Source organism: Cryptomeria japonica, chromosome 10 (genome assembly GCF_030272615.1).
Source record: "Cryptomeria japonica chromosome 10, Sugi_1.0, whole genome shotgun sequence".
Lineage (NCBI taxonomy): Eukaryota > Viridiplantae > Streptophyta > Pinopsida > Cupressales > Cupressaceae > Cryptomeria > Cryptomeria japonica.
The window spans coordinates 474,705,163-474,711,582 of record NC_081414.1 but is presented as its reverse complement, the minus strand read 5'-3'; positions in this window follow the sequence as shown (position 1 = coordinate 474,711,582).

Sequence of the window (6,420 nt, the reverse complement as noted above, 5' to 3'; positions counted from 1 at the left end):
AGCAACCGCATTATAACTCTCTCTAGTTAGCTGCTTAGCATACTCATAAGGGCTCTTAGTAGAATAACCTCCTTGCATAGTAATAATAGGTTTCTTAGGAGTGCAAAAAGAATCATTAGCATAACCACCTTGAACCACTAAGATAGGCTTATTTAAAGGTTGAGAATTTTGAGAAGGACAAGCACCTTGGACAGTGAAGAGAGGTTTGTTAGGTGTTTCATTGACATGTATCAAATTGATTGAGGATGGTTTAGAGGAATGAACAAAAGTGTTGGAAGAATTATTGATAGTCTTCTCTTGTACTAAAATCTTATCATGGATTAAATCAATTTTAGGAGAGAGACAAGGGGTAGGCATTGATGTTCTAGTAGGAAGAGTAATACTAGGAAAGGTCATATCATCCTCTATCATCAAAGGATCTACATGGGGAATAAACTCTCTAGGAGAAGGATCAACATTACTCTCTAAAGTCTCACTTTTGAGAGGGAGATCTTTGAAAGAGATGTTAGCCATCTTGCTTTGAACTAGGGTTTCCTTATGAGTAGAACCAAGTTGAGGAGAGGGAGATGCTTTATTTTTAGAGGGAGAATAATTGAGATTCAAGGAAGGTGAGAAACTATCAAGGGAGTTTTCAATCTTGATTTCATCCCCTTTGGCTAGGGTTCTCCTCATGGGGTAGAGAATAATCTACACCTTCTTCTAATGGTTCATCCCAAATAGTGAAGTGGTTTAAAGGAATGTTTGAAGTATTGTCAATTTCGGGAGAGGAGATAACATTGTTTATTAATTCCTCATCCTTAGGAGAGAGAGAATCAATAGATGTGTTAAACTCATCCTCTTTCCTCAAAATATGTTCAATATGATCTTTGGGGGAGAGAGAATTAAGGAAATTGCTTATTATTTCATCTTATTTCTCTAAGGGATGCTTATGGGTAAGACAAACTTTAGGAGAAGGGTAAGCATTTATCATTAATTCATCATCTCTAGTGGGAATTCTGTTGGAAAAGAAAATGCCATCACTAGGAAATGTAGGGATAATGTCATCTTCTTGCACAAAAGGATCCTCATGAAGGGAGTGTTTTTTAGGAGGAACATGAACATATTTCTCCAAAGATTCATGCTTAGGAAGGAGATCTTTGAGAGAAGTGTTCATAACCTCTTGTTGCACTAACATGCCCCCATTGGAAGGACCAACTTTAGGAGAAAATAAGTCAATGTCCATCAATAAATGTAGGGAAGGTGAAGTAACATTAAGAAAGGTGTTTATGATATCATTCTCTTCCTCTAGGATAGCTAAATAGGAAGGGCACATTTTAGGAGAATTGTCAGGATCACTCTTAAAGTCTTCATCCTTAGAGCATGGGAGAGTCTCAAAGGGATTGGTAGCAACTCTTTTAGGCACTAAAATTTTTTTATAGATGGGGGGAGGTTCTTTAGGAGAAGGAAAAATTGAAACAAGGGAAGCTAACCCATTATCACATCTATGGAATGAATGCCTCATGACAACAATTTTCCTCTTTCAAATGATAACACATGCAAAATAGAAGGAAATGTTTAACCAATGCAAGCACTTAGAATGTAGATTTAGAAAATGAAATTTATGATTCAAATGAGTTTCTAAATCAAATTTGAAATTATCGATCCTAATTAAGCTATCCACAAGTTCAACTTTGAATTGAAAAATTAGGGTTTTAGCAAAAATTTCCTCTAAATTTTTGAATCTTGCAAGAAATTAAAACTTGTAAATACAAATTTGAATTTGAAATAGCATAAACACTCAAATTTGAAAACATAAATCAGAATTAGAGAAGATTGGAGTTCACGCCGGGTTCACCAAAAATGTGTAGGGGAAAAAGTGACACTAAGCAAACATGCCCTAATCTCACTTTCAATCACACACTTGTGGAATACGAAAGAGCCTAGAGGTATCACACAATTGGCTACTTCTTTTTGTGGAAGAGAGAGCCATGGGCTACCTATTAGGATTTCTATTCCTTTGTTGCAAATGATAGATAGAATGATACAAGTTCAACTATTAACCCTAAAGTGTAAGTATGAACTAGTAACTTTGAGCACAAGATTGTAGAATTGAGATTTAATGATGAACAATTGTAAGGATAAGAGGAGAAATGTAAATGTGTACCTTGAATGGATTTGATTCTACAAGATCTACCACTGAAGCCGCTGAAGCCAAAAGCCTGAAATACTGAAGCTGCTACCTCTGAAATTGCTAAAATTCACTAAAATGGATAGGGACTAGGGCGCCCGGTGCCCCTGTCCTGGCAGGACCAGAGCGCCCAGCACCCCTGTCCTGGTAGGACCAGGGCACCTAGCGCCCCTGTCCTGGTAGGACTAGGGTGCCCCACACTCCTATCCTAGCTTTTTGGGTTGGAATTTGGTGTGAAGTTCTGTCTCGGTCCGCTTCCGCTGGATCTGCAACTTGCGGCATCCTTCGAATTCGGAAATCTGCACTTATATCTGAAAAGGGTTGTAGGTGGCTATATAGGGTTTTACCTTAGTCAAACCCCCTCTTTGGTGATTTCCACCTCCACGAATAGCCAAGTTGTATAGTAAAAGTTGTGTGTGCAGACCTTGTATGTGTGCAAGATCCTAAAATGAAAGTAAGCAAACTAGAGCAACCTAGAAAGTAAACCCTAATTGCTTGTAAATGATAATGTAAATGCTCCAAATCAAGATGCAGAGTGATCTAAAGCATGAATACAAATGATATAATGAGGCTTATGCAAAGACATGAAAACAACATGAAATCATACCCAACCCCAAGGAAGGGGTACAAGCCAATCTTCAGTTGGTGATCCCCTATTGCTCTTCAATGTCTTCAAAGCCCTAAATGGATGAATGAAATTGATGAATGCTTGATGTATGGATGTTGAATGTTGTTGAAGTCTTCAAAGATCTGCTCTTTCGCTACATAGAAGGCCCCTGAAAACCAAAATTTAGATCCTTTCCAATGAAGAAAGAGAGCTCTTATATATGAAACCCTAGGTCTTAATTTCAACTTTAGGCCGACTTAGAGATTGAATCTTCCACCAATTTCTTGGGGTTAAGCTTTATTTTATGATTGGATCGTGCTCCTAAAATTTTGGGAGAAATGTCTGGGACCGTGTGCACTCCGGGCGCCATGGTCCCGACAACTTTTCACCAAATTTTCAGGGCCATTGGATATGATGATTTTAGAGAGAATCCTGAAGTTATAGCTGATTTCAAGATGTTTTGACCCCCGAAATCAGGCCTTAAAGTTCAAAATAGGACCTAATTAGGGTTTTAGATTAAATGATGTATTGGAAGAATAAAATGAAAGGGGCACACTTTAATGAAAAGGGCCCAACTTTATGATATGGGAGATGATAAAATAGAACCTTAGACCTAATTAATTTAATTAATTAAGTGCTAAAGGGGAAATGCAATGCAAAATGCAAAATGCACCAAGGCGGGTGCTAAACTAGGTGTGAAATTGTACCCCCCTAGCAAGTGCGTACAATTTACGACGCTACAAGGAGTTAGCTTTCCAAATGAAGACTCAGAGTGAAATTTATACCTCACTCCTAGATACCTGGTCAACAGACATGGAGGATTTTTTGAAAAACTTTAAATCTATTTTTGAAAAGTTTTACTCTTTATTGTCATAAATATACTTTGTTTTTATGCAATATGATCAGGAGAGTGGTAAACCCACTATGTTTTGTATTACTTTGTCATTGTTGGCAAAGGGGGAGTAGTATTCATGAAAATGTTATGGGAGTAGCATTGTATTTGCACATGCTTATAATTTTGGCAAAGGGAGTAGTGTATATGCTTAGGGGGAGTAATTTTGATTATGGCATCATTTTTGTTTTTGTAAGCACTTAGATGTCAAATTTTCCTAAGTGTTGCCATGAATGCCAAAGGGGGAGATTGTTGGTATTTTGATGATGTTTAGTTGTGATTGTCATTGATGGAGACACACTTATTTTATGTATGAGTTATTCTCAACTGGTAATATGTGTTGTATTGTTCACACCGATATTATATGCCATTGAATGTATAGTCTTTGTTTGTAGAAGGCTATCGATGTTTTGCAGAAAATGCTTACCAGTCAAAGCATGACTGAAGACATCAAGTGGTATGAAGACCTCAAGTGGAATGAGGACCCCTAGTGCCAGTCAATCTATTTGATCATAATACTATGTTCCAGTTTACCAGTCTTTGTTTATCGACAATCGGTATACTATGTTAAACTGATAAAATTGTAGAGTGTGATGAGTTATCATCCACCAACACGTTGGCGGTGTTTTTGTGTTGTGTTACCAAATGTGTCTAGATGCTTTGAACCTAGGAAATTGTAAACCAATCTGATTGGACTGACATGAAATCAACTTCCTATTTAAGGACATCATGTCTAGGGTTTTATTGCAAGCGAATGTATGTGTGTGTGTGTAGATTGAAGAGAGAAGTTATTATAGAAGAATCGTGCGATAGAGATTGAACATGCAAAGGATAGAAGACTGAATTAATGCTGCAATGTATTAACATAGAGCAGTCAAGGATCTAATCAAGCATTTTGTGCTACTTTCTAGATCATTCACTTTTTGATTACTAATCTCTTCGACAAGTCTGAAACCCTTAATTGGGTAGGCCCAGTCAAGCCTTTTGTAAATCCTCTAACAAGGTGGTTCACAATTGTGGATCTGGACTCCTTTAATAGGGTAGTCTTTAACATGACTTATCTCCTAACAAAGATCTAGATTCCTAACAGGATCTATTATGGTGAAGAACATTGTAACGCCTTAACCGGTCTGACCTTAACCGGTCTAGTTACTATTTTGTAGATAGTTGACTTGTGAGTTTTACTCATCGTGGTTTTTCCCATTTCGGTTTCCATGTCAAAATATCTTGTGTTATGGTGATTGTTTTGTGGATAAATTCTCTATTTTCTATTTGGCTTGTTTCTGTTTTAACCGGTTTGTTGATTAAACTACTATACCGGTCTGCAGTAAAATTGCTTAAGAGTTTGGTTATGTTTTTGGGCATACTAATTTAGCCCCCCTCCTAGTATTCATCAAAGATAATATTGCCTTAAAATATCTCTTATCTGAAATCCCAACCTAGATTACTTATCAAATCCCTAAACAAGCTCTATCACTCTACAATTTTATTTTAGTATTTAATTGATCCCTTAGATCAAAGCATAAACAAAAACTACATACATCACAACAATGCATTGAATGAAAGAAATGCTTAATTATATTCCAGTCAAAAGATGATAGAATTGCACAATGGAGAGATATAGATCAGAATTGTATTTCTATTTAAATAAATTTTCTATTTCTATCATAAAATAATTTACATATAACTCCTTCAAGAACCTGCAAAAAACTAGACACAAGACTCTTATCTATTGCTCTACAAAATCTTTACAATTACTCATTTCCATCTAAAACTTGCTACATGAACCTATGACTCTGAATTTTAGAAACAATAAGTACAAAGATCAAATTTGGAACTTGGTCTATTGGCCTTGAATTCCCTTTTATAAAAAATAAGGGAGAAAAACAAGCTACGGTGCCAACGGAGACACCTGTCATTCAAAGATGATCGGTGTTACAAAATATGCCATTTGAGGAATGTCACAACCAAGACCAAAAAATCTGTAACTACTTCAAACATAGCACTTTATGCACCTTTTCCCTTTTTGTCTTTGTTGATGAAGATCTGAGACGGGCCCACCTTGTTGTTTCTCTTGTCCAAAAAGTAATTGTTGCAAAGAAACAAAACCCCCTGCCAGACTGTTAAATAATTAACTAATTAACTGTTCACAGTCCTTACTCTTCCTTTAAGTAAGTATTACTCCATTCACCATATTCTTCATTTCATGGCTATTTGAAATTCATAATCTCATCAGATTTTGCTCTGTATGGAGTATACTTAACTACCACTTGGTTTGCCTCTCTTTCAAAAGATTCAAATAATGTTCTTGTACATATTATCTTATCCATGTTGTCCTCCAGCATGCTAGTATCTAACTCCTCACAAATCAAGTCAACTTGAGTGTTGATGACTCTTTCTACCTCTTCTCTCCAAAATTGTCAAGACTTAATTGCCTCACTTTCATCTTCAATACCTGGCAGGAGTGTTTCAATCAGCATACTGAAACTTCTCATCAATTCCCTTATCTTTCTTTCTATATTTTTTGGCAGCATATGTGCTTCCTGCATTGACTTTACCAACAAATAGGTTGGCTAAAGTGTGGGTGGCCTCTCAGCATGGTATTTGGAAGCCATTGACATTATTATGAGTTCATTTCTCCTTTGTAACCATTTTGTAAACAAAGGGATTGCCACTTCCTTATCTTTGTCAAAACTTTGAATAGCATTAAACAATAAAGAATATAAATAATGAATGCTATTTAACCTACTGTCC